The sequence below is a fragment of the Coffea eugenioides genome, chromosome 10 (assembly GCF_003713205.1).
Source record: "Coffea eugenioides isolate CCC68of chromosome 10, Ceug_1.0, whole genome shotgun sequence".
Classification (NCBI taxonomy): Eukaryota; Viridiplantae; Streptophyta; class Magnoliopsida; order Gentianales; family Rubiaceae; genus Coffea; species Coffea eugenioides.
In genome coordinates, this window is record NC_040044.1 from 32,282,960 (window position 1) to 32,293,565 (window position 10,606).

At 34.3% G+C, this 10,606-nt stretch overlaps 2 long non-coding RNA genes across 2 annotated transcripts; both read left to right on the plus strand.

The window, feature by feature from the left end:
* The first annotated feature begins 2,347 nt into the window (after positions 1–2,347).
* LOC113750854 lies at positions 2,348–4,125 on the plus strand. Its single transcript, XR_003464666.1, has 3 exons — positions 2,348–2,760; positions 2,854–2,945; positions 4,075–4,125. It is a non-coding gene; the product is annotated as an uncharacterized LOC113750854 (long non-coding RNA).
* Positions 4,126–6,264: 2,139 nt separating this feature from the next.
* Positions 6,265–7,674, plus strand: LOC113750099. Its single transcript, XR_003464627.1, has 3 exons — positions 6,265–6,793; positions 6,883–6,978; positions 7,176–7,674. It is a non-coding gene; the product is annotated as an uncharacterized LOC113750099 (long non-coding RNA).
* The last annotated feature ends 2,932 nt before the right edge of the window (positions 7,675–10,606 follow it).

The window sequence follows — 10,606 nt, forward strand, 5'->3', positions numbered from 1 at the left end:
TACATAAAACCATATTTGATGATATTTAAACAGAATACACAGAAAATACTAGAATGATAATTGACAAAAAAAAAGTAACAAATACGTTGATGTTAAAAGAGAGAATGTCCCAAATTAATTAGAACAAGTACAAAATATAGGAGGCTAAAAATCCATTGAAATACCAGAAGTTAAGAGGATTTTTTTTGGGACAAATAATATAATTTAATTGGGATATATCTGCACTAATAGCAAAAAATATATCAAAAATGCAATAAATATAAATTGGCTTTGTCATATAGCAGGCTACACCTCACACTATCTCACTTTTTTATTTTTGCAAACCCCATTACAATGCCATAAGTCATCAACTTAATCAAAAGAGATCTTTATTCCATATAGTTTTGGAAGTTTGTTCTCAATAACGAATTCCACATTCCACCCCTGATGTATCAAATATTCTTGCTTCGTACTTCTATTAACTATCATTTTGGATACTCTGTATATTAAAGTTGTCAATTGCTCCCATTGGACCTTGACATATTATTTTATACACTATGCACTCTAAGGTTAATTACCATCATAGCCACACATGCAACATGCGAAAGTGTACGAATAACATTAGTATGTACAACTCACCACACTTCCTTCTCAGTGCTAAAAATAAAATTAATTCCTTAAGAATATGGATTAATCTTATATATACTGTCAGTGTATACACTGTCACCATTAGATATATGACACATGTGTAAAATTTGAATTTAAAATTTAAAATTTGCTCGTGTGTTATGACTGTTATCTATCCAATCATGATAATTTATACACTGATAATATATATATAAAATTTACTCTAAGTCCTATGTTTTCGTCCTAGTACGTGCGCCATTAAGAATATTGGTGAAATATTTAGGAGAAGACGTTGCAATTTGAGAATGTACCTAAAAAAAAGGACTGGAGATGCAAGCAATACTATAGTATCTTCTTTTTTCGTGATTCAACAACATTAAAAGTAGTTGATTCCCATGAAATTAAAGAGGTCAACAGCTATAGCCTGCTGCAAGCTGCATGACCATATATGCCCCTGTGGTCTTGAGGATGTGCTGCTCCTTACCTTCACGGACCATGTAAGTGTACTAATAAGTGCCCAGAGCACCCATTAGAAAAATTCTCACTCCCTCTATCCCACTTTGATAGTTTTAGTTTTTTTTTTGTCACATAGTTTAAGAAAAATTAGTTAAATTTATTGGAAAAGTAAATCTAGTTTAGTATTTTTCTAAAATATCATTACATTAATATATGGAGCATCACTAATTACTATAACTTTACATTAATTATAACAACAATAATGACTGTATATTGTACCATTCAAGACATATATTAAAGCATCACTAATTACTGTACGTTTATAGTATTAATTATAACAACAATAGTGATAGTACATTACACCATTCAAGACATGGAGCATACTAAAGCAATTATTGGTATAAAAGTTAACTGTATTAAATAAGGTTGACTATATTTACTGACAACGATGTATATTATCAACATAAGTAGATAAAGAGCCGAAGGGTTGTGATGACCTGGAGGTTTTCGTCGTCCTCTCACGTGCCCGGCATGTGGATTGGAAGCATCATGTTGTTCGCGCGTCGCGCGTTAGCTTCCCATTAGGCCTTCTTCTAACCCTAAATCAAACCCAACCTCTGAGGCGCCGCTTCTCATCTTCTCCTCTTCCTTTTCTTCTCTATTTTCTCACCTCTTCTCCTCAGACTCTCTCTGTTCCTGTCCTCTCTCTCTCTCTCTCTCTCGTATTTATTCTTGATTCCACGACCTCTAAAAGTTTCAATAAAACCTCCAGACGAGTGAAGATCCGCACAAGTCTAGATTAGTAGTTCATTTTGGAATCTCATTACTTGATTCGATGTTACCCCTGATTTTGTTTCTCTTAACTTTTGCCGGTGATTTCGCTTGTGAAGGCCACCAAATTTCTCATTTTCTCTAAAATCTGGCCTCAAACAACCCTTTCCATTCCAAACATGGGCGGGTCAACAGAACTCTGCCGCCTCTTTTAAAACAGAACTCTGCTAGGGTTCACTTTTTTTCTTTTCTCCTTAGAACTCTGCCGCCTCAGAACTCCTCCTCTCTAGAACGTTTGATCTCTTCTTCTTTATTCTCTTTTATTTTTTCCTCTCTCCTGCATTTGTCTTCCTTTCTTTTCTATCTTGCCCTCATCTCTTCTTTCTTTCCTCCTATTGCAGGTGGGTCTCAGAATTTTCTTCAGTTTCTATAGTGGTCTGCTCCGGCAAGCAATTAACCCGAAGCAACAATAATCTCTGAGCGCAACCACTCTTCATTCGAGAGAGAGAGAGACAGGTATAGGACGAGCACCTTAGTTTGGTGGAGGAAACGTGTAGAAATGGAATGAGGAGGCGAAGGGGAAGAGTTCGGCATGTTACAAACAAGAGATAGAGATCAACATCAAAAGCTTTCCAGGATACTTATTGACCATTGACAGGAACGTATATACAAACTGTGGATTCGAAAGAACCAACACCAACCATGCCAGATTTGATCTTCAGCAGCAAGGTGTTCAGACTAGAAAGCAACTACCCAACCCTTCACTTCCAATCAAGCATGTCTAGCAGCTCGAGGACCTCTTCCTCTGAGTTGGCAGCATCGCAGAAATCCAACTCAATGCCAAAAACATCGATGATCCCTTCATTATTGCCATTATCAATATGCTCGAATCTCATAAACAAAAGGGTAGCTAGGTGAAACATCAAGGTAGTCACTCAATTTCTGTATCTGTGCTTGTAGTGCGCAAGGATTCCAACAAAGTTGCATGCATAATTGACAAATCTGTGTTTGACTATATAGATTGGACAGCTATTATATTTCTGTTCAAACATGGAGTTTCAAATACTATGCATTTTTAGAGCTGCACACCCACCACAGGCTAGCCAACATCGGTACCTCCTTAAATTTGTCTATTTACTTTCTTTTCTATTTTTTCTAATTTTTAACCAATCTGTCCTTTTTCTTTTGCCCTCTTTGAGATGATCTGAATGAAAAGCTTCAAACCCTACAGGGATCAGAGTACCATACTCCCTCGTATCCGTTTTGGTGTTTGATATTTAGATGGTTGTTATCTTAGAACATCAATAGAAGCTAAAGTAGTATAGTGAACATCAATAGAACATCAATATGGTTTCCTAATTATTTCATTTCATATGGGGTTTTTCCCCTGAATTTTCTTGAAAAGGAAAGAAAATAAAAAGCCATTCTTTTTTCCCTTTTATTTCCTAAGGTTTTTTTCCCTTAATTTGAACTAGGATCTACTTATTTTTATAAATTTGTATGGAACATCTGATCATCTTCATTTATTTCCCTTTATTTATTATTGGTATTGTTATAAATTGAGTGCTTAAACTTTACTATTGTAGGTTTGACTGTAACAATCCTAATAGCTATATTAGCAGAAACAGTAATCCCAGAAAGAAAGATAGATTATTTCAAGTAATGCCACCATCGAACAACAGTTACTTTTTTGCCCTTTTTTCCCAAAGCATTGGTTTTACGTGATCAATTTATTTTTTATTTATAAAGTTTAAATTGCCAAATTATATTGAGGATATTTTTTGTAATTATGAATTTGTCTATAATACTGGAAGCTGGTAATGTGTTATTTCACTTTTTTTTTTGTTAGAAAAATATGAAAGTGATCTATTTGGAAAAGTCGGTATAGATTCTAATGAGGCCTTTGTGAAACTATGGTGGAACCCGTTTCCTTTTTTGTAAATTCTTAACTCTTAAGGTAAGTGTTAGGGTAATTGGTATAAAAGATATGATTTGAAAGCTATATATTTGTTAATGAATATTGATAAGATGAAACTTTTGAAGCAAGTTTAAGGGATAATCCTGAATCCTGTGAAATACTTTTCTGTCTTCTTGTAATCGTGTGTAATTTTTTAATTAAGAAACTAATGTATTTGCAGGTTGAATGCTTAACTGGGTTTGAAGGTTTTTCTAAGAGTCTTTGTTGTAACTATTTGGGTTGATTTTCTGAGTTCTAATGTTTGGATTTTTGGTTGGTGGCAGTGATACTTGGGAGTGCATTTCATGAGAAAGAATCACCTAGATTTAGGTTTGTCTCTTTCTGTATTTCTTCTCTGTTTGAACAATCTATTCCAATTCTTCCTTATCCAGCTAGCTTCTTGTTTTATTTTTAATACCTGTGTTGCCTTTCTTTCTGTTGTAGATATGAAGTGATTGTAGAGTTGTAAATCACCTTTTTGCCCTACAAACACTTATTCGATGGCTCCAAGCAGATTCAAGCACCACACTTAAGTTCAGACAGCCTAGAGGCAATATTAGTTTCTCCACAAATGGCTTTGCTATCATGTACCTTTATATTCTTATTTACAGCATAAAAAATCCTAAACTTTAAAATGAATATGGTTATGCATGCATGTAGTCTTCTATTCCATGCTTCTACTTTATCTAAAATACCTTGAACATTATTTTACCTTCCTTCTGTTTATTTTTGTTATAGATCTTCCTCTGCTAGCATGCTTATTTTCTTTATTTCACCAGTTTGGAGATGAAAAAATTTGGGAGAGATGCTCTTACTTCTGTGTGGTTTGTTTGCTTCTTTTTCCTGAGATTTTAGTAGCTTGGCTTTTCTAAAATACATTTGAAATTAATGTAGTGACTGTAAGTCTTATAGGGGAGATCTTTCTTTGTTTCTCTTCCTGCAATAACTATTCAAATGTTTTAAGCATTGTTCTCCTTTGGCTGATATTTTTCCTTTTGTTTGTTTGAACCTATGGTTTTTTATAAATTGTGAAGCATAATTTCTAATATGTTTGGTTCTGTTTCTCTATATTTTGAAGTTGTGGTTGGTTTGTCGATGGGAAGTTGCGCATACCAAGGGCGAGGGCAACACCATTGTTGGCTTTGAACAAGTGCTGATGGAGCTTGCTCACATTCATGAGAAGATTAATCGCTTTACTTAGGTGGTAGCTTTGCTCTATCTTATGTTGTCATGAAAATCGCAATTAAGAACTTAAAAAGTGTTTGAGGTTGTTCGCTGCAACATATTGGTCTTGTCATTTTTCTCTTTTTAACCGGTACAGTTGATATCAGAATTGAATGATGTATTCTAGCTTGTGGGACTGACGAATCTACAGAGGATGAAAGTTTTGCAAATTAGCTCTGTTATCTTACATTTTGGAGTTTAATCTAGAGTTGAACAATGTTACATTAGGATTTTAGACAGCAGAATCTATATTCATTATGAGGCTTGATGTTTGATTTGATTTATGGATGTGGCTATGCTAATTATGTCCCATTTGCTAAGGTATTAAACATCTATTGTTAATTTCAAAAGTTTTTTCAGGTACTGATTCAGAACAATTGTTCTTGATGTTTCTTGTTACTGAAAAGATACAAAACTTTTGTGAATTTAGATATTGTACTTTTACTTCTGCACGAGTTCAATTTTTTGCATATCTTTTAACTAGAAAGTAAAGAAAATTTAACCTGTATACTGCAGTCATGTGGCATAAATAGGCACCCTTAGTATCATTTTTGTTTAGTTTTTGAGCATTAGGATGCTGGTCTCATCATTCTATGTGGCAGGTTGGGGACAGTGGATCTGCATTTTAGGGGTTTGGTTATGGAGATATGAGGTTCTACGTACTGATAATGTTGAGTTTTGAAAAATGCAGATAAAAGTACTTTTAGGCAGTATTGGTAAATGCATCAAGTCAGAAATGCAGGACCATTGAGAACATCTTTTAATTGACCATGGCACCACCAAGATCAAGTTGATAGAGTTGACAACTTATTGCCTTTGCTTAAGTTTCACTTTTGACTCTAAATTCCAGTAAATTAAGGTCATGAATTTTGTATCTAAGAGGTATAATGGGTTAGTGGCATTCTTCACTATCGGTGCTTTGACCATTTGCTTGCAATTAGTGATAAAGTGCTCCGGATAATGGTATTGAAAGATTGGAAGACAGCATTATTGTTGCATATTTGTCTTCTTATTGATTATTATTGAATTTATGCTAAGTTCTGTGCTAATTTTTGACCATGTACAAGAGATTTCTGTCCCTTGCTTGCTCACTGATAAGAGAGCTTTTGATATGGCTAGCCATCCAAACTATGGAGTCTCCGGTTGTGGTTGCTTTGGAAAATTTAGAGACTTTGGTTGGGGTTGCTTTGCAGCTATGCAGACATGCCAGTGTCACGGTTTTTTCAATTGGAAAAGAAAATATAGATGTTTTAGAAAAGAATAGCACAAACAAGTATAATATTTGGATGATGGCCGAGATAAATATATTTTCAAATGGCAAATCCTTTTGTTTGATCCTGATTTAAGAAAACTATATGCTCGTGACAAAAGTTGCTTCAGGGATTAGGTTTTTATTCTCAAAACATACTATTTCATTATACTTTTGGTTTATAATGTTTGTATCAAATTCACAATGCTTTGCTACAGTGACTTGCATGAAGAACAAATATGTATATACTATAGATAAAGATGTACAGACATAGAAACATTGACGAGTGCTTTTATAATTTATGTTTAATTGGGCATGTACTGTTTGGTTGCTAGCGCGCATCTTGTGTATAAATTTCTTCCTGTATATATATTTCAACAAGTTATAATTTTGCATATCCTTGCATTCAACCTGAACAATTTAGCCTTCAGGTCATTTCAGGGCTCCTGCTGGTGCCATTGACTCTTGTGCTGACCATCGTTGTGTTTTGGCATGTTTATCTTATTCTGCAAAACAAGACCACAATAGAGGTTTGCATTGGTAGTGATAGTAATTTTTTTTCATCTATCTGGCATCTGATCAAGTCTGATAACCACTTCCTACCTTTTTTACCATACAGTACCATGAAGGTGTGAGAGCTATGTGGCTTGCTGAAAAAGGAGGTTATCTGTATTCACATCCATATGATCTTGGTGCTTATGAGAATATGATATCAGTAAGTTGTTTCTCTCTTCTCTTGTTCTTAGTGGCAAATAAGAGAGTCTAGAGTAGGCACTTCATTTGGCTGATCAAATTAGGCTCTTTGTGCATAGAAGTTTACTAACTAATACTGTAGATATCATGGTACAACATGCTCTCCGAGATATGGTCTTAGCTTTCTAGGCATTTATACGTGATTTACTTGACTTGCAGGTTTTAGGACCACATATCTTTTGCTGGGTATGTCCCACCTCAGAGCAGATTGGTTCTGGCCTTCGTTTTCGCGCGGGAGTTGATAAGTTAGCAGGGATATCATTTTAGACATGTAGAGCTTGGAGTTTCAATGATTTTGTACTGCTGGTAGTATTGGAGGCAAGGCAACATGTCCTATATCATTCATTGATGATAATCAAATTCTGGTGTCCGCGTGCTTTCTTTTTGGAAATACAACCATTAAAAAAGAGTTTGTCTTGTGTAGCTCCTCCTTACATCCATGTTGTTGCAGAAGTAGTTCAAAGTTGACTGGGCTTCTGAAGCAGTCAGATGTAAAATAGGACCCTCCTTCTTATGACTTTTTTTTTTCCAAAAGTACAGTCCTCATGCAATCATGTACAAATGACAGAGTTCTAGGCTAACTCACAGCAACTTCAAGTAGAAGAGATAGGCCAAAAATTGTAACTTAAAGATGTTGTAATATTGTGATTCTCAGGAAGTGTATGAACCATAATTGATTTAATTGATTGAATTTGTTGCAAAATTTATGTCCCAACTCTGAAATTGGAGAGTTTTATATTGGGCTTCCATTTTCCTTTGTTTGCTGAGCATCTGAAATGTGATTGATGAATGCATTATTACTAGGAGGCATAAACCGCGCGATACGCATTGGAATGAATAAAAAACATGCCCAATTAAACATAGATTCATGAAATAAGAATGTTTGGTGGATAGTAACCTTTATAGTTTATCAAGAATAAATATTCTTTAGGAGACTTGAGATCCTTGGTCTCATATTTGTCTTCAGCTAGCATTTTACCTAGAAGAGATGATCGTTGGCAAGTATTCTTCTCAGGAGTTGTCATGGCCGCAACAACAGAATAGTTTATCAAAAAGGACCTTATCAAAAAGAGCAGCCTTTATGGGTGAAGCCAATGCATTTAACTACTTCCCAGTCCCACAATCTCCCAATTCAAGATAGTTTCTTGGCACTCCGCCAGCTTTTCTAAAGCTGCTACAATCTCCCAGTCCTGCAAATACAAAGCAACAAAGGAAATTCATAAATCACGATATTTTCCAGTTTATTAGTAGGAGAGAAATGACTGTGTGTAAAGAAATATGCCACCATCAATGAATTACGGAAAGATCTGAAAACAATTCAACAATCTTAGAACTCTTTGTGTCAGCGAGATATTCTTTTATATTTCACAATTTTAGAACTCTTTTATTGTTATCCAATTCAACTAAAGAGCAATTCAAAAACTGTACCCATATCATTTTAATTTCATTGTTCAACTCGGTTAACTCATAGTCAACTAATATGAGAATTCAATCACTTTTTTTTCAAGCTACTATAATCACAATTGGATCAATATTGCTACATATAATGAAAATGCCTTCAAATTTAGCTTAGTATTTCCCTTTTTGTCCTGTGAAGCATAATATATACTTGTGGTCACACTCTATGTTTCTACACTTCATGAAAAATAGTAAACTTGATTTTCATGTTAAACAAGAAATGGAGTGAGATAAAAGAAGAATTTCCCAAGCTCCTACAAAAGTAGTTCTATATCTCGACAGTACTTTTTCTCTCTTATGACGTACGAGTACGCTATATTCAAATCATCACATCCTACGCTTCTGCACTTCATGAAAAATATTGAACTTTATTCTCATGCTAAACGAGTAATAAATATTAACTAAAAAAGTATTAACTTTAAATCTTAGCAATACCTTTCTATAAATCTAAATAAATATTCGTACTATTTTTGTGAAATGATTTTTCCGTCTACTTATTCATGTATATTTATGCTTAGCTGTGTACACAAATTATTAACCAACAAACATTTTTGTTCCATGAATCCACATGCTTAAAGGGGCATATTTTATATTTATCCCAACGCGCAACGCGCGTTTTATGCCTCCTAGTACAAGGATAAAGTGGGACATAGGAAGTAATTAAATAATCCTATCAAATTGCTTATCCCTGAGAATATTTCTTGGAGTAGTATTACTTAATTTCATTTGAGAAGGCGGAACCGTCATTGTCCAGGGTTTTGACCTGTTCAAGTGGGATGTCGGTTGCTCCATGATCAATAAATAAACAAGTTTACTTTCCTCGATCGCCATAATACAACTGCCCTTTCCGTTCTTCAAAGATAAAGTCACTTTCATTTTATGATTGTCCCAAATTATAAGCCTATTTTCTTTTTAAAAGAATAATTAGTTGATCCAATTTACTACCATACTCATATTTAATGTACATCCTTAGCTTCAACATTTTAAACACTTGGCTGATGGAAGCAATCTTATACTCCCTCCGTCCCGTTTTGTTAGTCTTGATTTTTTTTTCACACAGATTAAGAAAGTGTAATTAATTTGGTTGGAAACATAAATTTAGATTAATAATTTCCTAAAATACCCTTATGCTAATCGCGAAGAGTGCCAATTAATATCAGTTACAGCTAATGGTGCCAATAAATATCAGTTACCGCCAATAGTGCATCCTGATTGTTTCAATTACCACCAATAGTGCCAATAAATAACAAAGATAGACTTTTCATTTATCTATGTATTGGAAAAGCTCAATGTATTCAATGTAGTGGGTTAGTATTTAATAACAATGTATTAATAACAAGATATTTAATAAGGGTATTTTAGACAATTTGAAAGATTACTACATTCTTTAATGGGAAAGTGGACTACAATTTGGGACAGATGAAAAAGAAAAACAAGACTAACAAAACGGGACGGAGGGAGTAGAAAAATTTGGCATATCCAAAAATACCCATCAAAGAGGTTTAAAATCATGACTATTCAGAGAATGAATGACTGAAGACAAAACTACTAAATAGAGAGAGAACATGAACTCAAGTCATTTCATACCAAGTTTAATTTCTCATCGGGACCTTATTTCGTCTCTAAAATCTCAAAATCTTGTTAATCTTTTCCTTGAGATTTTTATTATTATTTTTTATTTTCTAAACTTATTCGGCAAAACTGGAGAGTTAATTATTTGCCAAACGACTATCTTAGTACTAAACTTCAGGACCCTGCATTTTTTTATTTAATATTTTTTTGGTAAGAAATATGTGGGACTTTCACTACTTCGTGTGATGATATGGGGAAAGAAAATGTGATGATTGATGTTAACATTATTGCTCTGGATCGAGGAACAGAACATCCTCGATACGGTGATGAAAAGCCAGCAAGGAGCCTTGACCACTTGACTACCTACCTTAACTTGATGGGATTCCAGTAGTTTTAATTTTGCTGTATCTCGAAAAAGATATTGTGCTCTACAAGAAAAGAAAACAAGAACATTGAAAATGTTAGTCAATTTTATACCAGCCTGCCTAATTTTTTTTTTCTTTCTTTCAAGGGATAAACAACAGATCTCTTCACTTCCCCTCAACCCAGCTCACCATTTC